Below are 24,586 nucleotides of genomic sequence, written 5' to 3'. Positions count from 1 at the left end.
AGGTGAAAACCATTGGAAGTTCCCCCATTGAGGCAGGAAGACAATACAGATTTGTTCCGTCATGTGTCCTATTATAGGCAACCAGTGTTAGAAACTCAGATATATGATCTAATCTAATTGCCAAATAGCACCTCAAACCTGGGTCACAGTTGCCACAATGGAATGTCTAGATGCCTTTTTTTGCAATGGAGGTGGTTGTTGTTGTTGTTTGTTTATTTCATTTCTATACCACTTTATATTTTAAAGAACAAATCTCAAAGTGGTTTACGACACACTAAAATATCAAATAAAACAACCCAGAATTAAACAAATTCAAGCTTCAGAGAAAATATTTCAGATCCTTCTTTAAATGGCATTTTACTTTCCACAATCGCCAACCTGGCACCCAGAGATCTCCACGTGGTCTCAACTGGATCCACACCAGTTGCAAAATGTGTCTGGTGTCTGGCTAATTTCTAACACTGTTCAGCCAACCAAATCAACAGTCAAATCAACAGGTTAGATAAGACAGAAATCTATGTTTGGGTGTGTTTTTAAAAGCTTATAAAAACTGGAGTACCATTTTAGACGAGGCATCCCAACCTCCTTCTCTCACCTACATGGGAGGGAGTGCCTCCAAGGCAGGGGTACCCAACCTGCACCCCTTGGCCTAATTTCATGCAGGTAGCAAGGAACAGATTGTGGAAAGTGGGTGGCAGAAAGAGAAGAGGGAGCCCCTTCCACCTTTTGCTCAGGCTCTAGCAAACTACCCCTGAGCAAATACAGCTCTTGATAACCCTGATCTAACTTGCCAGTGGCAACGTATGCATACTTCATCTAAGAACTGCAAGTTTAGGCTGATTGTCCAAGTCATGGGTAGGCAAACTAAGGCCCGGGGGCCAGATCCGGCCCAATCGCCTTTTAAATCCAGCCCGCGGGCAGTCCTGGAATCAGCGTGGTTTTACATGAGTAGAATGTATCCTTTGATTTAAAATGCATCTCTGGGTTATTTGTGGGGCATAAGAATTTGTTCATATCCCCCCCCCAAAAAAAATAGTCCAGCCCCCCACAAGGTCTGAGGGACAGTGGACCGGCTCCCTGCTGAAAAAGTTTGCTGACCCCTGGCCAAGTGATAATGGCATCAATAAAGGCTTGCAGTCCCATCCACACTTTGCTTGGGAGCAGGTGCCATTTTCATTCATGGAAGCTTACTCCCAGGAAACAGGCATTAGAGATTGTACTGTAAGTTGATCCTACACTAGGGAGCTATTTGATTTTGAGTAAGCTAGAGATAAAGAGCAAGCAGCACAGCACGGGTGAAGATAAAGGGGATCAATAAGAAGCAGCTAATGGCGCTGCAGCATATTAAGTGACTTAGGACTGCTATTTCACCTCCAAGTGCTGCAACAGGAAGCCATTTTTTTTAAAGAACTACTGGAGAGAGAGCACCAGAGGGAGAGGTATGCTGCTCTGTTTCATAAGCATGCTACACCTTCCTATTACCTGCAGGGAGCTAATGAACAGTGGCAGAATTAATGACCCTTTTGTTTACTAACAGCAGTCAGCACATTCCCTAGAGGCCATCTTCCGTGAAGACGCCAGCTAGCGATCAGGTTAAGTTTGTCACCTATAGTCAACTGGGTGTGCAGGGTCAACGTTAACATTATCTAAGGGCGATGGATTTATGCAGCTGCAGCACGTTGCTGTTTTGTAATAAAAGTGTGTCCTGACACGGTTATTTCATCACCTACCAACCCAGGAGCGCAACAAGGCCTAGCTTGCGAAGTCAGCTGCAAAGCAAAACTGTAAGGCTACAACGATTGAGGCAGCGTCTGACAATTATGAAGCTGGAGATTTTTCTAATAAGAATGTAAATCTTCTCTAAGAGAGCTTTTTTACTAACCTACTGGGGCAATAGGTTTTAGTTTCTAAAATCAGAATTTCCTGCCAGCACTAATGATACATGGAAGAAAAGGTAAAAGACCAGCACAGGCAGTTAATCCTGGGATTATTTCAGATTGCAGCTGCTGCAGGGTGTCTCATTTGTTATTTATCCAATAGCCTTACAAAAAAACTTATTTTGTCATCTCACTGCATAACTCAGGCCCTTTTCAGGGATTATTCACCCAGTTTACCTCTTGGTGAAACCAATTTGGGGATAGCTTTGACCCTCCCATAATGGCAATCACCTGTAAACCTCTTGTTCCACACATATTCTTCATGCAGCCCTAGGACTGCATAAATCCAAAGTGATTTAACTGTGTGAACTGGCTGTCAGAATGCTGTTATTACAGACTAGCTTCACTACCTAGTAAAACATGTTTGTTAAATTTAACAAGTATTGTATTTACAAATTGCCACTCACCAGAGCCTAACAGACTCTACTTTGCAACCTTTTCAGGCACTCGTAAAGTCAGACTTGAGGTAAATTGAATCGGTTACACAACTGCTTTGGCATACAGCAATTCTGCAAGGTGCTTTTTTATTTTTTGCTTCTTTTTGTCTCTGAATTAAGAACAAAAGATGTGGAAGTGTCAAAATACAGCTAGCAGCTTAAGAGAAACATTCACCAACTAGTTCAGTGTGATTGGGGATTCAAGATTGGAAACTATGTTTTAACATCTCAAAAGACTGTCACTTCCAAAAAGTCATTAATGAACATGTTTTTTAGTGCAAAGGAAGCACATTTCTGAAAAGGTGCAGCCTAACAGAAGTGTCATATAGATTCAAAGATTTGTTCCTATCACATCTACTTTGGCACTGCAGTTCAGGTCCCTCAAATGTTGCCTTTGTGGGTTATTACAAGTCTGTTCTCCTGTTCGGACTGGAGGGCAAAGTGCCACATGGTCTACTCATTTCAGCAGCAATTCTTTCAGAAAGTTTCATTATGAGAAGGGCCAGCATAAATTTATACAGATCTCAATTTACATGCATAAAAGCAATACTAGTGAAGTCATCTTGGTGGAATTGGTTTCAATAGAATGCAGGGGGGGGGGGGGAGAGCAATGATTTCATAGTATGCTATCTGCCGTCAATCACAGAACACCACGGCAGCTCAGTCTCCAGTGGGGAAAAGGAAGTCAGTGCCACGCAGAGACAAATGTCTTCTTGTTCAACCCAGCCTGCTCCTTACGAAGTTATGTACAAGCATGCTTGAGATATCCTGCCAAAGACTGAAATCCACCCACATTCAAAAAACCTGTTATCCCCTAGCACTGCATGCTAGCAACTCACCTGGTTACACATATGCAGAGCAAATAAAAAGACATCCCAGAGCCATTAGTCTTGAACAACAGATGCCACAACTTTCTTTCCATTGAACCAGGGATAGCCAAATAGCACAGATCCCAAAGGAACTCTATCTGGTTCCCAGTGTCCCTACCAAATTTCAAATGAGGCATCTTAAAGTGTTGCTCTGTTTCACTTGGTATCAAAGCAGTGATTCTTCATGTGTACTTTAGCTACTGTACATTAGCACCACGCATAAGCAGTCATGGTTTCCACCCACCCAAGAATTCTGGGAGCTGTAGTTTGCTAATGGTACTGGGCGTTGTTAGAGGATCTTTATTCTCATTCCTGAACTACAATTCCCAGAGTTCCCTAAGAAGAGGGGTTGATTGCTAAGTCACCCTGGGAATTGGAGCTGTGGGAGCATAGGTGTCTCCTAACAACTCTGAGCACCCTTAAACTACATTTTCAAGAATTATTTTGGGGGAAGCCATGACTGAAGTGGTATCATAGTGCTTAAAATGTATAGTCTGAATGTGTGTTCTTACACTTTCTGCTCATTCTCATCATTCTGGCAAAGAAAGACAACAGACTGCCAATTTTTGGGGAGGCAATATCACTCTACAGCTCATCTACCCCTATGGTATATTGGGTTATAACAAGGTGATGCCAGCTTCACTATATTAAAATAGACCATGTGAAAGAGAGGCAGACACAGCAGAATTCTCCAGAATAGTGTAGAGTGAATATATATAATTGACAAGAAAAGAGGCAGGCTAGAATAAAAAGTGGGGGAAGATTTTGATATATGGTAGCTTGACTGATGATGGTCACTTTCCCTAGAGGCAGATTTGCAAGCCCAGTGGAACAGAGTCAGATAAGCCATAAGAATCTAGAAATGCAAGCCCCTGCTTTCTTTACAGAAAATGTCTTCAGACCACAACACAAGCCACAAAGTTATCTATGCTATATTCTCTAGGAGATTTGATTCACATCTAATAAATATTGTAGGCATTTTTCATTGTTAAAATGCTTTGAGATGTCTTTATGAGAAGAGATTATAAACCAATGGACAACACGGTATAAAAGCCAAATCAGAGCAGCCTTTCCTAGATTTGCTCCTGGCTTCTCCAGTTATTCCTTCTTTAAAACTAAAAAAGCGACATCTGGCATCCTTAACTGTACACAATGTGCTTCTGCCGCCAGTTCAGTGTTCGAGGCTCCAGAGCGTCTCCACATGACACAAATTGTACTGTAAAGTTTAAAGCTGCACATTAAATGCCAGCCCTGTTGGTTGCTCAATGTGGTTATAGTATTTGCACATACTTTGGCGTCCTGTCACTGAAATAGACAAACCGCAACACAAACCTCCAGAGGTGCTACTGCAGAAGACAGGGGTTTAAGTCCAACCAAGGACAGAAGTAAAGGAGACTTTCTATTCTGCACAGCCTAGGTAATTCAGTCTAGATAATTCAGCAAGTTAACCTCATGGCTTGAGAGGACATGAGAGCAGTGCAGGGCTGTTAGTTTAAAGTAAAAAAAAGGTAAATGACCCCTGGATGGTTAAGTCCAGTCAAAGGAGACCATGGGGTTGTGGAGCTCATCTTGCTTTCAGGTCGAGGGAGCCACTGTTCGTCCACAGACAGCTTTCTGGATCATGTGGCCAGCATGACTAAACAGCTTCTGGCGCAATGGAACACCGTGACAGAAACCAGAGTGCATGGATATGCTGTTTACCTTTGTGCCGCAGCAGTACCTATTTATCTACTTGTACTGACGTGCTTTCAAACTGCTAGGTTGGCAGAAGCTGGGACAGAGCAACAGGAGCTCACCTCATCATGGGGATTCGATCTGCCGACCTTCTGATTGGCAAGCCCAAGAGGCAGTGGCTTAGATCACAGCGCCACCCGTGTCCCTTGCTAGTTTAAAACATCTGCTAAAGGCTTAGATGTGGTCAGAGCATTCGACTTTTGGAAATAACTAATTTGTTCTCTCCATTGCGTATTGCCTCTGTCCAGCTACCCTCTGCTGCTCTCCATCCTAACCTCAATCCATTTTTCCAGTTTCTTATGGCCATACATGGAATAATTCAACTTCTGGCCTAAAGTCTTCATATTTGGAAAATCTGTGTAAATTATGCCTACCATAGTTATTTTGAAGACATAAAATGTTCTCTTGGCTGAAAGCTATGCAAATTCTGACTATATAGCAAGTTTCAATTCTTTTAATCAAAATGAGGACATGGCAAGTAAAATTGTTTAGGAAGTTTTCTTCAGCAGAGACTGTTTCAAGATAAAAGACTTTGCAGGTTCGTACTATGCCTGGGCAGAAACTGTGCACATTTCCCAGGTAGGTAGCTGATTCTACTGGAATTAAGTAGAGCAACATGAGGACATTAGTCATTTACAGACCTGCCAAGCCTCACACTGAGGCCTGCCACTTACTATTTGCATCACTCCACCCTCCCCACCCTTCCCATTCTCCACGCTGTGATCAAACAGCCATGAGAAAGCTAATTCATCACTTTGACCAGAAGAGTCCGTGCAGAAGGAGTTCTGGCAAGGCTGCTACAAGCCACGTTAGGGGCAGGGGGAGAACACACACATGGGATAAGTTCCACAGGAATTTGGCAGCTGAAGAACAGGGAAAGAGAACTGGATTCGTTTCAGGGGGGGAGGGGGGAGAAAACACAAGAGGAGATTCCGAAGTCTCCAGACTTTCACATTTCACATTTGGCAGTCTGTTTCAGCAACCGATAAGTCTGGAAATAGGTTAACCAGAAACAAAGGCCGGCTGGGTGGCCTCTTTCAGTTGCTGAGTTGTCTTTACATTCCAAGCTCACATTGTGGAGAAGATGTATGCGAACTTAGAACATCATGGAGAACACACAAAATCCACGGGACTCCAGGTAGTAGCTGGCCTTTATGAGAAACTTGAAGATGCAAGCCACTATTCAAGGGCTCACTCCAAACCTTTACATCCTCTGCCCCATTACCTTGAACTGGTCCATGGATTAGTCAACAAGAGAGCTCTATGAGGATCTGGATTTCTCAGCTCCTTTTGCAGTTCGTCTCAAAATAAGCAAAAATGGGTAACAGGTCAAAGCCTCTGCTGGAGAGAGCAAGAGTCTAATTGCACTGAAGTTCAAGAGTCCATAATCTGCTTTCTTCTGCTCCACCATTCATAGTCAAGTGGCATAGAGGTGCCTTCAGTATTATCCCTTATTTGGAGCTCCAAACTATGGAATAGGAGGAGCACTTGAGTCCTGCAAGGGAAGAGCTGCCATCTAGTAGATGGCAAAGGGAAAGCATGGAATGCCTGGATACTGCCTGGAGAAATAGTTTCCATCCTCTAGCTCAAACTTTCTCAACCTTGGGTCCCTATATGTTGTAGGACTACAACTCCCATCATTCCTAGTGATGATGGGAGTTGTAGTTCAACAACATCTGGAGATGTTGAGAAAGGCTGATCTAGCTCAAGTTGCAGAAGGAAAAGGTTTGTGCTTAGGAAAACAAAAAGAATGCATTGATGAAACCAATTTGAAAGTGTCTGGAGAAATGAGCGCAAGGAAACACTGAACCTGTGCTCTGTGGCAGGGCAGTGGGAAGCAGAGAAGGGTCTTCAATGCAATCTTTGACTATGTAGTCAGCAGGAATGGATAAGGTTATGTTTTTATTTTATTTATTTAAACAATTTATATAATGCTTAATTAAGATGCATCTCAAAGTGGTTTACAAGGATATGCACTCTCTAGGAAACAAAAACATACAGGGTTTATTCCAAATCAGATTAACCACCCTAACTCTGTAAAAAAAACAAAACGGGATCTTTACACAATAACATTTAATCTCTACGAACATAAAAGGATGGCCAACATGCATTGTAAGGCAACAGAGTCACATCTTAAGTGATCCTCAGCTACACAACAGGAATTTCAAGCATATGTGGCTTGCTTATTACCTGCTTGACAGGTCCTGCACCACCATTCCTAACAGCCCTGCTGAATCAAGCCAAATGCCCATGGGTCCAGCATCCTGTGCTCACAATGGCCAGCCAGATTCCTATGAGAAGCCTGCAAGCAGAATGTCAGTGCAACAGCACTCTTCCCACTTGTGATTGCCAGTAACTGGCAATCAAAAGCATAGGGGCTCTGACAATAGGGGCACAACACAGCCATCTTCTCTAGTAGTCACTGACATCCTTATCCTCCATGAATCTATCTGGGCTTCTTTAAAGCCATCCAAATTGGTGGCTTTCACTACTACTTGTCTAAACAAAATCCATTATTTAACTAAGTACTCTGTGAAATACTTCGTTTTGTCTGTTCTGAACCTTCCAATATTCAGCTTTATTGGACAGACCCAAGCTCTGGTATTACAATAGGGGGGGGGGGACTTTCCCCTGACCACATCTTATGGGCCTTTTCGCTAATCCAAAAAGCACCATATGTGGTAACCTTTCCTCATAAGGAACTTGCTCCTACCCCGTGATCATTCTGGTTCCCCCATGCTGACCACTTTCCAGCTCTTCAATAACCTTTTGGTGGCAGTGCAACCAGTGCTGTACACAGCATTCCTAGTGTGGCCTCACTGCAGGTTCGAATAGCGATCCAAAGGGTATGGGCAAGGTTAATATTGCACCTGAATTAATCACGGGGATTTCTGCATCAAAGAGATTGCCTAAATCTATGCAGTTGCATTAAATACACAACTTTAGAAACCTCTGTCTTTAGAGACTCTTGCAATCTGAACTAAGAGATTTTCCCTTTTTGTTGAAGCAAGAAAAATATATCCACAGGAAGCATGGGGCCCAAAGATTGTCAGAAGCCCCTTTCCCCAAAGTTATACATCATTTGCCAGAGACTTCAGAATTTGCTGGGCATAAATTACTATCAAGAGACTGCAATCAAGCATGGAATTAAAGTACATAAGATTGTCACAGAGGGTGCAATCAAATTCTGCCCCTACATTGATAGAAGGGTTTTTTTAACTAGCAGAAGCATCCACTAACAGGAGACAAGGCGATGCAATTTTTGCCAATTTCCCCTCATCACAGCAGACCCTGAATCAGCTCCAGAAAGCTGGGGGTTTCGTTTAACATGACAACCTTCCACTTCCACTAGTGGGGCACCTCTGCTGGATCAATGATCTGCCTGTGAATGCAAGGGCACTAATTGGATCACACCTGGAAGGTTTCTGCAAAAAGCTTCAGGAAGATGTAGCTACTGCAAGAAAATGTAACAAGCCATGAAGGAGCATGAAAGGCTATTTATTTGGAAATGCTTTCTACAGTCCACCCTCAGGATCAGCCCAAGATGTTTTGCCATTATGGCGGCAGTATAATAAAGTCTGCAAAATGGCTGGGTATCAGCAAGCAAACTGAAAATTAAACTATGTTTAATTTGACTATTCTCACACCATATTCATCTCTCCCCAAACACAGTTCTCGTAGGCCCTGCATCCTTGATTTGCCCCAGTGTAGCTCTGATATTAAGCTGCCTAGCTGTGAGAATCCCCAGGAGCCTTATATAAAGGGAAAGCATATTAAGTGTAGCAAGTAATCCAATTTGCCTTGTGATAAGACAGACCTATAAGCAATTTTTCATGCAGAAAGCAGCCGGAGTCAAACTCCTGAACACCACATTCGATGTTTGCACTGCCTTGTCACCTTTTGGCTTTCACCCAAAGTTAAAAATACAACTCCCGCTGTCCCTGGTGTTGGCAGAGACAGGGCCAAAACTGTTGCTCCACAGGGCTTGAGTTATGCATTTACCTTTGCCAATGTTTGCTCTAGGACACAAACCTTAATGGCTTACCTAGAGGGTTTGCTCCTGCCATTTAACATACCATAAGGGGACGGCTTTCTTGTAAACACTACTAAAAACACACATTAAAAGGGCAGTTAACTACCCCCTGCACATGAACAGAAAGTCACTGCAGAAAACTCAACAGGCTTGCCCTTGTTAATTTTCATGAACATTTGGTTTCCTAACATTTATTAATACTTAAAACAAAGGAAAGAAGATGGGGTGATAAAAAAACTAAAACAAATTGAAACAAGGAGTGTAGCTGGAAAGGAGGTTAAAATGAGTCTTCTTTGCTTTTGAGCATTTTGTGAGCACTGAGGCCTGATCTCATAAAGGGCCACAAACGTGAACACTTTAGGTCCAATACTGGCAGGCGCAATCTACACTAACACTGCTAAAATCTGCCGCAGCACAGAGTTTGCCTTCCCTTACTCTTGATTTCTCCATAGCATCATTTTAAAAGCTAAAGGAGATGGAAAGGAGACTGAAGCAAAGCTCACATATTTGAGATTTAAAGTTCTATTTCTAGAGATATTTTTTTTGCCTTCAATCCTCTTTCACACTAGTTTCCCCCTCCAGGAATTACCGTTTTGCGGTGTGAATAGCTGGAGCCCTTTGACTCCCCCACCCTCCCCGTCATGCACGAATTAACAGCCACCTCAACTCCAGGCTGCATCCTGCACTATTGTTACGAAGGCAGAAGCTGCTTTTGTGATCCCCAAAGGACAGAGGCTTGCTTTCAGAAGGCTGGATCTGCCTGGACAGGGTCTCGGCATTTCCTAGCTGCTGTTCCTTTGTTCTTCACCCACTCTGCCTCACACCACAATTGTTCTCAGCAACTCCAATTCTTCTCTGCTTCTCAGATTCCCAGAGTTTCCATTCAAGGCCTGTTTCTCAGGGTCTTAATGGCAATAGCAGAACCAGGAAAGAAGAAGGGTGCAGAGCTGCAAAACACCACAGCTTGCATCTTAAGTGGGGTGGGGGGGGGCGCTCATTCTGCAGCCTGCCGTCGAGTTCTGCGCCAGCACCGCTTCCAGGAACAGCGCTAGAAATGACAGGCAAAAAATGCAACCCAAGATCCCGGTCAAGAGGAACATTATTATTACTACAAACAAAAAAAAAAGACATTTCTTTTCTTCAATGCCTGAAGAAAAATGGAAGGCTTTCTAGCAGGATTTGAATGAGACCATTAACAGAAGGGAATTCTCAAAAGCAAGATTGTTGCCATTTGCAAAGATCTTACCTCTCCCTCTTGCACATTCTAGGATATGAGCCAGAAGGATGGGCCCGGTTGTTTGAAGAGTGCAATGCTACTTCCTAAAAGCTCAAGCTGTAAACTTTAGGACAAATATAATCCCTTCCCCCTTTTAATGAAAGCTGTTATTGTCATTGTCTGAAAGGGGAAGAGAGGCTACTTGCCAAGGATTAAGTTGTCCTTCTAGACATCATGGAATCCTCTTTACTTAGCCCTATCTAGGATGGTGCCTCAGTAAGGAAAAGGAAAAACCCCTTGCACTGAGCCAAGTGGAAAAGGCAGCCAGGGAGCGATTTACGAAGAAACACAGCCATTTGAAAGGCATTGAGACAGATTCCACAACTCCACTTAAAATGCTTTTGAGGCTCTCCCCCACTGTTGGTGCACATGCCAAAGAGAGAGAGATGCAGGTTTGAATGCAGATTAAATTCCTGTGCATTGGATTTTTTTTAATCCACCGGATGGCCATGCCAAAAGGGGGCTTCACAACCCCCTTTCAGTCTTTCTGGATTTGCAACGCCTACTGAAGAGCATTTCCAGTGCTCTACTCTGTTTACTCCCCTTCTCCCTGCATGTAAGTGTACTTTGGAGCAGGAGGGGTGGAATGGAGCCGTGGCCAGTTTCACCAATAATGGGAAAACTAGGGGTCGCTTTTGAAAAGAGTATGTCAATGCATCAGGACTGGTGTGTGGATAGACACAGGGAGAGAGAAGTGCACTAACCTGATCCACTTCACTGCAGAGCCAAGTGGGAGAGATGAAGGAAACTGTAGCAGAGTGAGCTAGGATACCTGTGGATAGGATAACTAGGTTGGTTATTTATTTATTTGTTATTAAATTTCTATACCACCCTTTAACTGAGGATCACAGGGCAGCAATATAAAAACATAAAAATACATCACCTAGTTTTTGTTTGTTTAATATTCCACCCTATACCCAGAGGTCTCAGGGTGGCCCACAGAATTAATGGTTTAAAAATATATATGCAATATATATGCATGTGCTATTTCAGCCCAGCTTCCATTTTCAATTTTGATCATCAGCACAACAGAGTGGGCAGTGCTTTGTGTAGGAAAACATGCATGTTAAAAATTGGCTTGAAGTGTGTTGCTAGCTGTTAATCAGGGCTGATTCAACATCCAGAAAAGGAGAGCTGGCTCCTTCAACCCAACTCAGAAGCTTCTGGCAAGGCATATACTGTAAAGCTTTAGAGTTGAATGCCAATACGTCCTCCAACCTCAGTAAGAGGCTCACAACAAACTTTAGATCTAGTTCAACAGGGGTCAGGGAAGAATTACCTTTTTGCCAGAGGGCAGGGTACAATAACGTCAACAAGCTCTGAAGAAGATATTCAGTGCACAAGTACAAGGGAAAGTTAAGGGCTGGGCTCATCATTTTACCCACACCCAGAGAATTGCCTGCCAGATTTATAATTAGTTAGGTCGAAGGGATCATTCACGGGCTCTAGAGATAGATGTAAGACTACAGGCGTTCAGGTGCATTTATGGTTAGATGAACAAGCAAGGAAGTCTTGGAGAATATGCTGCTTCCATGGATGCACAAAAGTCCATCTATCCATAACCCTTATAAGCGTCTTGAACATCCCAACAACCCATCTAGAAAGCAAGACACTCCAGAAGTCACACTTAGAATGGGGACCTCATCAGTACCAGTCTCAGAGCATTTGTTGCCAACAAATGACAGGCATTGCTAACTTTGGTTCTGGGATGTTACAGACTAGAAAGTGGTAAGTTAGGTATCTTCATATTTATTCCTTTGTTAAATTTGCATCATGTTCTTCTGTCAAATGTTCCTCATTGGACAAGTTCCATTTTTAACCCGTGTATTCTTGTTCCCTGAACTTCATTAAAGCTATTTAATATCCACAGCGGTTGACTTCTCCCTGCTTAAGTTCACTCACACACACACACACACACACACAGACAGTGGTACCTCAGATGTCGAACGGAATCTGTTCCGAAAGTCCGTTCGACTTCCAAAACATTTGGAAACCAAGGCACGGCTTCCGATTGACTGCAGGAAGCTCCAAGGTACAACTGTACTTTGTAGTTTAGAGTTCCATCCAGCAGACAGTGTGGCAGAGGACCAACAGCGTGGCAGGAATAGCATCACCCAGGGTGCTGTGGTCAGGTGGGAAGATTAATGAAAGCAATTGTTACAGGCAACATGTCTACAGCCCAATCCTATTTACTTACTAACGGCATTTACTGCCTTTCTGCCAGGGCATTCTGGGCAGTTTACTATTTCAGCTCAAGCCAAAACAAGTAAACACACAAGGCAAAACAGAACACACGCCAGGTGAGTGCTGGTCTCCTCAGAAGCAGGCTGCATAAGCTCCCTGGCCCAGGCCTTCCCCTCTAAGTACAAAAAGGAGCGTGTGATACTTAACTGCAGCTATGAGCAAACTGAAGTTTCTAATTGTTCAAAGACAGAGGAAAGAAATAATTTGGCCATAGAGTGACCGGCGCACACCTTTACTATCATGGTAACTGGCCAGTAGAAACAGTATCATGGTGGGCGCTTTGTCTCGCTGTGGGTGGCTAACCTGCAGCACTCCAGATGTAAGAGGCCAACTCCCATCCACACTGGCCACTGGCCATGCTGTATGGGGCTGAAGGGAGTTTTGGGACACAACCCTGATCATACTACATGCAGCTGAACCTAACCCTTTTCAGCCAGCATGTTCGGTTCAGTCAAACGAAGTGGTCTGAGTGAAGACTGGGACAAGAACATGCGATTTGAGCAGGCTTGCATTAGGAGATGTAGGTATGAAATGGGCCCTATTAAAGACAGCAAGCTACTAGCTAGCCGGATATAGCAGTTTTATAACATTCCAAGTGTTGAATTTAACGCAGGCAAAGGTTACCTTGAACAGCAGTAATATAAGAGCATTGTGCAACACATTTGTTGTTAAAGCAGCATGTTGTAATACCAATGAAACTATATTCACAGCTGCATCAATTTTCACCCATGATATATTTTTTTTCCAGAGTAAGAAGGGGACTTTGGGGAGCACAAAAAAATACCACCTCTGTGTAGTTGTCCGTGTTTTGTATTTTTAAACAGCTGAAGTTAATAAATGTCCCTTTTTAGCTTTCAGCTTTGGTAATGCTATACATCCAATCAGTTCTTCAGATTTTGCTATAGGATATCACCAGTGCAAATAAATTGCTTTTACTAGGAATTTGTGGGTGGGGAAAGAACACTTTGGTATTCGAGTCAATGCTCCTAGCCCTTGCCACTGAGCAATGGGGGACACACCAAAACAAGAAAGAAGATATAAACTCAATTGCAGTGGTTCATTGCAAAGGCATACTCCCATCCAGGGAACACTCTGCACCCCTTTGAAACATGGAGGAGGGGAGGTTTTTTGGAGCTCAAACCAGCAAGCCTTCCTCCCCTCAGTTCTAGTATTAATTAGCTGCTGGCTGCCATTGTTCCAACCCCAGACTCAATGCCCAGAGCACCACCACTGTTCTGCCTCACAACTGATGGCACTATAAGGATGCCTGCTTGAGACTTTGCCAGAAATCCCCACTCTCAGAAACACTCATCACCCCATGAAAGTGGAACAAGTGCCTTGAGGAGCTGCTATATTCAGAATTTGTTTCCTTAAGATGAGATAGCTATGAAACGGGCAACTGAACTTGCACATTAAGAGAGACGTTTTGAAAAGGATGGAGCAAATTTAGTCTATAGCCAACATTACAAAGTTGTGAAATACAGTCGTACCTTGGTTTTGAACAGCTTAGTTCTTGGATGTTTTGGCCCCGAATGCCGCAAACCTGGAAGAGACTGTTCTGCTTTGCGAACTATTTTTTGAACCCAAACATCCAATGGGGATTCTGCAGCTTCCAATTGGCTGCAGGAGCTTCCTGCAGCCAATCAGAAGCTGCACCTTGGTTTCCGAACATTTTTGAAGTCGAACGGACTTCCAAAACGGATTCTGTTCAACTTCCGAAGTACGACGGTATATAGTGCAGACAAATGAGTATTGCATTCTCCATAACGTAATGTTTGACACCAGACCATTTTCCTGATGACAGGTCGGGGCGTGGGGAGAAAAAAATGGCAGGACTATTGGGAGGCCTGAGGCATGCTTTCCCTTTCTTCATGCAGCCCTCTATGTGTGGAAGGAAAGAAGCAAGAAAGGGAAGAGAGGGAGAGACAGAGGAAAAGGAAAGGTATATTATGATGGTGCCAAAACAGCACAATATAGAATACTATACACGCACTCATATGCAACACTATACAATAATGCTGTATATTGAATGTGTGGTATATATACAATATGTATAGCATTATAGCGCACATGTGTGTGTACCAAAATGGCTTCCCAGAAATTATCGATTCCATTTTTAGGAAGCAAAATTGGGGAGGGAGAGGCATATCTTACAAATAGTCTCTGGGGTGTGTGGGGGGGTGGAATTCTCCAACAGATTTGGGGTGGCAGGGGGAAAAAGACAAATTCTCAGAAATTCTTGCAAACCATTTAGCTTAATTTTAATATTGAATTAAAATACATTGTTAATTCATAGTGGTGAATGCAGGAAGCAAAGGGCTAAAGCAAAGAATGGAAGGCATAGGGGACATTGCAAAGAAAGAAGCCCAAAAGAAAACCCACATGCTAAATAGTGCAGGAGGAAAATCTCTCCCTCCCTGTTTCTGCCCCGCTGCTCACTCTCAGAGAGCTCCCGTCTGCTAATGATCTACACAACTTGGTCTAGGCAGAATGAGGTTTCCTGTGCTGGCCAATTCTTTTTCCAGCATTTTCCCTTTTCCAGCCTTCTCCCACCCCCATCTTCTGCACCCCACTCCTCTGTTTTGGAGGAGAGGGGTGCAAAATCTGGAATTTAATAATTATACTGGTGACCCTACCTTGAGACATCTGAGTTGTCTCACAATGTTGTCTGACTTAAGTGTCTCTGCTAAAATCAACATTAGCAACCTAGCTCACTACAGTTCCTCACTGCTGCTGCTTTAACTCTCATTTGGAAAATATTTACAAGCTAGCCAAAAGATCTGGGAGTTATTAGACAATTAGCGGAGGCTAAAATGGTTCCTTACTGTTCCCCTGCAGGGGAAGAGGGAAGTTTTGCACAGCCAACTGTCTTTCACACATGCATCTTTTAATTATTGCCATATGAAGCTCCCTTCCCTGCATGCGGCAAGTGCTGAATCTTTCCATACCAGGACTTTAACACTATTTTGCCCACAGCCCCAACTATCATACTAGTAATTATGGACAAAGAAAACAACCCAAGATTCCTAAATGAGCACATGCAGATTATGCACAGGTGTTTCTCATCATCCATGGGCAAATCCTTCATCCGTTGATGCGTCTCTCGTGATCTATTGCATTCTTCTCTTTAAAACTTATTCAGTAGGTGCTTTGGGCTTAAGTTAGCATTGCTGAATTCTGAAGTAATCCAAGTTGCTTAGACAAGTTCTTAACACAGCTCTGAACACTTGTGCAGTGGTACCTCGGGTTACATACGCTTCAGGTTACATACGCTTCAGGTTACAGACTCCGCTAACCCAGAAATAGTACCTCGGGTTAAGAACTTTGCTTCAGGATGAGAACAGAAATCGCACAGCAGCGGTGCGGCGGCAGCGGGAGGCCCCATTAACTAAAGTGGTACCTCAGGTTAAGAACGGTTTCAGGTTAAGAACGGCCCTCCAGAATGAATTAAGAACTTAACCCGAGGTACCACTGTATTTCCATTTAAGTTCTATAGCCACAAAAACTCAAAAAGTTTGCAGGTGGGAAGTGGACAGACTTCTGAATTCACTTCGCCTTCCCATGAGTGGTTAGGCTTAAGGCTAGAACAAGGAAGAGATGGGTATGGAAGGGCTTGGAGATGTTAAATCTCAGAATGCAGGCCCAGACAGCACACTCCTGCGTAAACGTATTTCAGCCAGCATGGTACCAAAACATCTGAAAGACACAACTCCCACCATCCCTGACTAGTAGTCATGCTGGATGGTACTGGTGAGAGTTAAGTGTCCAAAACATGTGGAGGGCACCAGGTTGATGGGAAGGTTTAGGACCAGCCAGTGCAAGTTCTTGTAAACAAATGGTGAGATCATGACACTGTTCCTGCAGATTTCAACACCCTTTCCACGTTGCCTTGTAGGCACATGTGAATGGGGCATGCCATAGGAGCCAACTCCATGGGGCCAAGGTCACTTCAGCCCCAAGAAAATATTTGAGGGGTCCAGGTCCCCTCAAAGCTAGTGGGCATTGCCATTCAAATGGCGTGTGTGTGCTGTGTCATACGATCAATTATGTAGAGTGGGGCTTTCCTGGCCACCCACCAATATTTTATTCAAAGTGGCACCCCCCGGTCATGCTATATCATGCTATATCTCATCTCCTTCCTTGCTCCTTTGTATGTATGTATGCTAATTTAGGCTCTGCAAAAGCTGAATGATAATTCCGCAACTTCAACCATTTGCAGTTTACATGGTGTTTCGAATAAGGGTTGAGTTTTCTTGAAGCATATTATAGGAATAGCTATAGCCAACCACAAGACTGCTAAGCTGTTTTACAAAATGTTCATAGGAGACTGCAAGCAGGCATTAAACAGTCATACATGCAAGTGGTCCTCAGTTTACTCCCCAGCAGCTCCTGTTGAAAACAGGCCAGGAAGCAAGTGATAGGAATGACACCAACCTGAAGAACTACTGCAAGCCAAGGCTTTAAACTCAATGGGAAAGGGCTGTAGCTCAGTGACAGAGCACACGCCATGTGCGCCGAAGGAGCTGGGATTAAGCCTTGACATTTCCAGGTAGGGTTGGAAACACCCCCTTTCTGAAAACTTAAGAAAGCCACTGCTGGTCCATGTAGGCAGTACTAGGGCTGATGGAAGTTGTAGTCCAACAACATCTGGAAGGTTGGGAAAGGCTGACTCAAGTATGATTTATTATTATTGAAATAAGACAGGATCCAAATTAATTCTTTGTGTGTAAGCAAGAAGACTGGTCCCTGCTCCAAGCTGGTCACAATTTACCTTTAAACAGGTGGTATGCAAAGAAAGGGGCAAGTGCTTAGGAATCATTTCAGTATCTTTAGATATGGAGGGCCTTTGCATCTCTAGGGATAAGGCCCAAGGGATTAAGCGAAAGCTTCTTCCAGATCTACACAACAACCACCTTGCTCAAAATAAAATGTCCCCACCCCATGTCAATCCAACAGTCCTCATTTAAGCCAGAGAACTGCATACACAGGAAATGTTTATAGATTTTATTAGGTACGGCCTTGGCTGGCCTTCAGAGGGCTCAGCACACAATAGTCAGGGGAACAGCCAAAGTCAGCTTGAGCTCTGACCCTAAAGGGGCCGAGATGATCTCTCGCTTCATTCCCAGGATAGTTTTTCCATGTAGTGGAAGTTAGACCTTTACCATCCTTGAAACACAGGAATGGGAGAGGCAAAGAACACACACAGTTTGAGGAAACATTTCACTATTCTTCTGTGGAACGCTGCTAATGCAATGCAGGCAAACCTTCCCCAGCCTGATGTCCTCTAGATGCTTTGAACTTCAATCAGTCCAAGCTAGCATAGACAATGGAAAAATTGGTGGAATTTTTAGTACAACATCAAGGGCGCCATGCTGTGGAAAGCAGTTTTTTCCCCCATTGACAAGGTCCAGTTGGGCATCATAATCTAATATTGCACTGCACAACAGTCCTGTGGTTCTTCACTTGTCGCCTCCTACAGTACAAATCTTTTTTCTTTTTTTTTACCAGCTTACCCCAGCTGGTAAAAGATGAGAGAATTCTCATTCTATTTAAAGCAACACCTACTGGAAGAGAATGAACATTAAGCAGAACCTCTCCGTCGTGGTACTTCACTGTTTCTTTTCCAGGATCCCTTGACTGGAAGAAGGGACAGGGCACGCTAAAGAAGGTAAAGGTGATATAACAAGGTCCATGAATCTTTCAACAATACATAGGGAGGAATTGAGGCCACAGGCAGCAGCCTTGCTCACTCTTGGAATCAGAATGCCAATCACTGTGCTGAATCGACCAAGAAGGATGCCAGGGGTTCAGCTGGGACTTTGAAGCTTTGTAAAGACCTAATACTTGGCAGCAGTTAGGACCTATGCCAAATCTACTAAGGACTTGTTCACACAATTTCTCATACAGGTAATTTAGCTCACCATTGTTCATAAGCAATGTTGTGAGATCTCAGACCCCTTTGAGGTATGCAGACCCCCTCTCCTCCCCCCTAGATTTCCTTACACACAATAGGCATAAAGGTAAAGTACACAGTAGACGAATATAAAAACTTTCCAGAATCTCTCAGCTACCTTCATGTTAATGTGAACTCTTCAAGTTAGACAGTTTATTATTCCCTCCCTTCTCTGGTCAAGTGTACGTCGCAGACAAATCTGTGCCTGCATAGAGATCCAGGCTGCTGCAATGGGGGGAAGCAGAACTGGAGAGAACTCGCTTTCCATTTGATAGCATACAGCACTGCAGAAGTGCTAAGGATCTCTTTACTCAAAAACAGATGGGCTTAAACAAACTGCAGATTAAGTCACTTGGGATCTCTCTTGCATTTGGACACTGGATCAATTTGAGGCTACATTTAATATCAGTAAAGACATTGCAGTGTTATTTTTCACTTTTGTGCTACTTCCGGTTTTTTTTATTTAAAAAATGCAGCAGCTTTGGAGTTCAAAATGCTGCAGAGTGCAGCCCCAATTCCTCCATTTAGGAGTAATATATTCTGCTGTAAGAGAATGAAGCAATTTAAGCACGGTGTATGTGTGTCCCGTTTAGGTACACTGTATTCGGTGCAGATGTCTGGAGCTCCTCCTCAGCAAGATGCTATAACTTTTATTTGACACATGCATTGCAGGAAACACATTTCCATTTATTTCAGTGCAAACTGAAAATATTGACACTAGTATGCACAGGAGGGTGGGATGTTTCCAAAATAACTGGGTATCTCAATAGGAATGCTTGAGTAAAGGAGGAGTGCTTATTCATGTAGTACCCCTCTTGCTATTGCAGAGTCCTGCATGCCATCAAACACCAGGAGCCCATGCAGGCCACCTGAAACAGCAGGTTCACCAAGCAGCATCTAGTAACAGTTTCTGTGGTCTGGAAGCCTTGCATGTGCTTTTATAGTACAGTTCTGCCTTGCGTGATTTACATGCAGCAGTTACTTTCCTTGGAAGCATCCAGCACTGGCAAGTGCCCAAGTCTGTCCATAAAACAGCGCAGCCAGCCATTAGTTCCTGAAGTTTCCACTTCAGCTTTATGCTTCCGTGGCACGCTGGACCTCTCAGCCAAGAAGCACCCAAGACTACAAGAGCAACCATATGAGAGGCAGAGAAGATTCATCATCATCCAGTTCAAGCCACCACTACATTCATAGGAGATAATTCAGTCCCTGGCACCAGAGCATAGCAAGTAAAAAACATATGGAGATTTGAGTACAGCCACAAATGAAAGGCATGGGTTCACTGGAAGAGAAAGATAAAACCTGGTATGTACAAGGGCTGGGGAAATTAAAAAAAACAACAAAAAACACATGATCCCACATATTAGGAGAATGTATGTAACCGAGCAAGGAAGTAAGATGTTCAGTGGACTTCAAGGGACCTGAACTGAAGAGGAGGAGCCCTGCCAGATCAGGCCAAAGACCCATCTAGTCCAGCATCCTTTGACCAGCCAGATGCCTTTAGGAAACTTAGTTTATATGGAGATGTTTCCTCTCATACAAGACACAGACTTCCATGCCCAAGTTTTACTCATCACATTCATGCCCCATCAAGACTGCTGTATGCCTCAAGCAGAGATCAGGATGGGATGAGGCATACTGAACTTCAGAAATTTCCTTGTGCAAGCAACCACCCTATATTATTAACCAGCATTCAAAAACATCAGTCTTCTTGACGGAAAAATCATTTGCCATCCCAAATCCATGTGAAGCACTTATAGAACAGGGGCAGGGTCCAAGGAGCATTTTTGGTTGTCTCCCCACGGCTATGTAGGCCAAATGTAACAGGTGGCCAGGTTGCGCACCTGTCAATCACCTGACATCACTATGACATCGGGTGATGCTGCACTTTGAAGCCCCAATTGTTAGGACTTCCAAGGCTGTTTGAAAGCATTTTGCGGTTTGCAATGGGCTTTCAGACACCCACGCAGCCCCTGCTCCTGTTTCAGCCTCTGGGATTTATTTTTTTAATTCCTTTTGGATGGACCAGCTGTCTGCAGGAGGAGTCCCATGCACAGTCGGTCCTTCCAAAATGAGCTGCTTTCGTTGGCTGTGTGTGCCAAGCTGGGTCCTATGCAAGCTGCTCCTTTCGACTCCTGGTTTTGGAAGTTGAAAGGGGCCGCTTCAAAGAGCAGCACACAGAGGGAGAAGCAGTCTCCATTCAAGGAAAACAATTTCCTCCTCCTTCAGCAAGGCACACTCCTCCTGGCCATCAGCTGAAGGGTAAGCAAGAGCATTCCTTGCCCCAACAAAGGAACAATTGGGAGCCCATTTCAAGCTACCCATTGAAGCCCTGCCCTTATCAGACCCCCGGCAGGGCAAGATTAGCCCACAGTCTTCCCCAGCCCTGCCTGAGAATTTCCTCAAGTATGCCAGTACCACTGAATCCCAGTTCCCAAGCTACAGCACACATGGTACCACCTCAGAAGGAACTGGAAGGGTGATGTTTGCAAATCATGCTTGAACATCCAACCGACAGGTCAATTACTTTGGCCAGATCCATCCACAGCACAGTCACTTTGACATCCTCCACTGTAGGACACAATAAGTCAAAATCACATCCTGGCAGCAGAGGGGCTCAGAAGCTCTCTCCTTCTCCGATACAATGGCAACACAGTAGAGCTGCCATGCCCAGAATACAGCTCTGTGCTAAAGATTTGGCAGCGCATTGGAATGCAACAGCTGCAGTCGACACCAGAAAGGCTTCTCTCTCTGGTTCACCTCTATTTACAATACACGTTTCTGATTACACTCCGAGAAACCCCAAGTTCCTTGGGTGAGTCATGCCTGCACACACATCCCTCCAAACACAAATGGCGCGCGCACACACACATACACACACCCCAAGCTAAGCACAACTGCCACAGGAGCTTGCTCTCAAGGGAGCCTATAGATGACCAAGGTATCGTTTTACAGATAACACAATCCGTCACTGTGTCCACCCAACACCAGCAGCTCTGTCCATCTTAAGTGCCACATGCTGGCGGCCATTGCAAAAGGGGTGCTCTAACTGCTTCCAAGACAGTCTGAGTTGTCAACTTTTGCTCTCCAGCCTCTATCAATGAATCCCCAAAGTGACTATTTTTGAGATCACTTCCCTTGCAAAAAAAAAGAAGCCAACTCAAAAATTTCCATGAAGCCAGCTGTCACCCCCGTCATACTCCATGCCCACAGCTAGTTCTTCCACTCTGAGGTCTAAGGACACCACCACTTCATGCTCATGCCTGACACACAGCTGCGTCACTGCTGCTCGCATCTCACATCAAGCTGGTGTCTTTTCATTCATCTCAGGAGTATGGCCATACATTGAACTTCTGCCTTCTAGCTAAAACACAACATTTGGGGGTATGCCATGCGGCAAGAGGTGCTTTCTAACAGCTGGACATGCCACCTTCTCAATCTTCTAGATTAACAGGGCAATTTCAGCCAGAATGCTGAAATCGGATCAAGAAAGGGGCTGTAGGACTGAAAAGAAACTCAGCCTGGCTTCATGTGGGCGGGGGACTCTGAACTTTGATTCCAGATAGGTGCTGGGTGCTCTGAAACCAGCTGGCTTTAGACAAAAAAACACAGCCTTGAAGTGGAAAGTCCCTTTCACTCTCAAGGGAAACATTTCCCAGCACTGCCTCCGTGAAAGGAGGAAGTCTTCACCTATTGAACTTCTACCTGCCGTTCAAAGGAGCAGGAACTCTGCCAGAAATCAGTAGCAAATCTACCCACAACCCAGAGCTTTCCCCTCCCACTGCTTTATGCCCCCAGCAAACCTACCACTGCCAACAGGAAATGGAACAGAAAAGATTAATCATTAGCGTAGAATTAAGGGGAGGAAGGCAAAGGAGACTTGGGGGGAGGGGGGACTGAAGCGATCTTATAGGCGGACGACTCCTGTTTTAATATTACTTCTCAAAGCTGGCTCTCCGCTGTGACGACGTGGCCCCTCTTCCCACCCCCCGAATCAATAGCGCCAACCTTATCCTCAGGTGCCCACACAAAGCGGATCAACCCTTAATAACAACTCGACGCGGGAAGGAACCCCGTCACGTGGGGACCCCAGAGGGGCGATCAACCCAGTGGGATCCCCGTGTCCAAAAACTAATATTTCGAGAGGACGGTGGCGGGGGAGGGAAGGGAATAACACTAAGGAGAAGTATCCCCAACAAGCAAAAGATCCGGAAGAGGGGGAAAGACGTATCCTCGACCTAATAATGGAGGGAAAGGAGCAACGACCCTCCCCCGCCCCGCTCCTCAATGTAGCGCGTTAGATACCCACCGCAGAGCAGCCCCCCGCCCCCGCCCCGCGCGCACACCCCTCTCACATACTCCTGCAATCTGGTCGTAAAGAACCGGCAGGCAGGAACCGAATCCCGATTACCTGCAACAGAAGACGCACAAGAAGCGACGCGCAGCGCCTGCCCAGCCTCGCGTGCCGCGGAAAATGCAAGGCGATGTGGCTTCGGCGAGACTTGGCTTCTCTTCTCCGCCCCAGCTGCTTCCAGTCCTCCTGATCAGGAGGAGTCAGCGGCGGCGGCGGCGGCAACGGCCAACCCCCTGGGGCAGCCCAGAGACGCCTCGCACGCTTAACCCTCTGCTCGCCCGAGGGAAGCAGGCAGAAGCAGCAGCACCGCCCATCCTGCGAGGAAGGGAATTCTCCTTTCACCCGGGGCTTCCCGGGGCTTCTGCAAGCTCCTGTGGCAGCAAGACTGGGGAGTTGGGGGGTGGGCTGGCTAGAATGAGGACTGAGAGCAGCATGCCAGCCGCACTGGCTCAGGCTGCCCAATTGCCTTTGCACAGGGAAGGCTGCCAAGTGCACCTCTCTGGGAATGTGCTTCTGCAGCCTCTGTGAGAGCGAGGCCGGAGGGGCCTGCGCGGAGGCTTGAGAGCAAGGGTGGCACCGTGCCATGCCAGCGGCAGAGGAGCCAGGCTCCCCGATTCCTGCCGCAGGGTTGCCAAGTGCACCTTTCTGGGAAAGTGCTGAATAGTCAGAGCTGAGCACAAGGAGGGTGAGAACAAAGGAGCGCATAATAAGCACGCGGAAGGAAAGTCAGGATCTAGTATCGGGGTGTTCCTCAAGACACAGGGCGATTACATTACCTGCAAGCTTGCTCGTCGCAGCGCAAAGAAGCCTCAGGGCAAGCTCAGGCGGGGAGCACGAGATGCGGGAAGCGAGGAGAATTCCCCACACGCACATGCAGGAAAGCAAATGAGTGGGCGAGGGACAGTGGAGACCAGCGGAGGCAGCAGTGGAAAAAGCCAAAATCACCCACATCTCCGCGTCAACGGAAAGGAAAATAATCGAGGAAAGCCAAGGGGCACCCAAGACACATCGGAAGGAACTCCCCCCCCCCAAAAAAAAACCACCCCAGTCCATCTGCAGCAGAATTTAGGAGTGGGGGGTCAGCAAATCAGAAAGTGGCAGAGAGACACACACACCCCAGCCCCAGCAGCACCCAGCCCACAAAGAAACAGCATCGTGTGAGAATTGGAGCGCATCAAACCTCAGTCCTGTACAAGGAGAAGTGCAAAGTCAGCGCCGGAGGCAGGAAACCAACAACAAGCTTTTCGCAGAAACGAAAAGCAAAATTAAGCAAAGTAAAGAGACCACGAATCCTCAAACAGCAGCAGTGGAACGTGTTAAAACAAACAAACAAACAAACCCATATTGGGGATGATCTGTGCATTTGGGATCGGCCTGTGAGCAACCTCTGGGTGGAATCTGGCTCTCAGTGGGCTGTGAGAAAAAAGAAAGATCATTTATCACCTCACATTCAGTGGCAAGGCCTCCACTCCCACAAAGTTCTTAGAATGAACACCCCTCACACTCCAAAATGAATCCAATTTTTGGTGTGTTCCCCAGCCCCCACCCTAACAAGGTCTGCGAACATTGCTGGGACACATACATACCCTCCAACATTTGTCTGATGAAAATAGGGACGTCCCATTCCATAATGATAATTTTACTATTTATACTCCACACATCTTACTGGGTTGCCCCAGCCACTCTGGGCAGCTTCCAAAATATAGAATAACCTAATAAAACATTGAAAATACTTCCCTATACAGGATT

The 24,586-nt window shown here is 45.1% G+C and overlaps 1 protein-coding gene across 3 annotated transcripts in view; it reads right to left on the bottom strand.

The window, feature by feature from the left end:
• Window positions 1–23,216, bottom strand: part of CD82 (CD82 molecule) — a 69,284-nt gene extending 46,068 nt beyond the window's left edge. Inside the window, exons 1-2 of one of the 3 annotated variants that reach the window (XM_083442466.1) lie at window positions 22,895–23,046; window positions 10,991–11,058 (exon numbers count right to left, since the gene is read on the bottom strand). The gene's annotated coding sequence lies outside the window, so the exon portion shown is untranslated. Of the gene's footprint in view, window positions 1–10,990; window positions 11,059–22,842 lie in introns of all 3 variants that reach the window. The other 2 variants (XM_083442465.1, XM_083442467.1) reach the window with 2 other exon arrangements.
• Between the last annotated feature and the right edge of the window lie 1,370 nt (window positions 23,217–24,586).

The sequence above is a fragment of the Podarcis tiliguerta genome, assembly GCF_965153285.1.
Source record: "Podarcis tiliguerta genome assembly, chromosome: 1".
Lineage (NCBI taxonomy): Eukaryota > Metazoa > Chordata > Lepidosauria > Squamata > Lacertidae > Podarcis > Podarcis tiliguerta.
The sequence above is the reverse complement of the archived record's forward strand: the minus strand, read 5'-3'. Positions and strand labels throughout refer to the sequence as shown.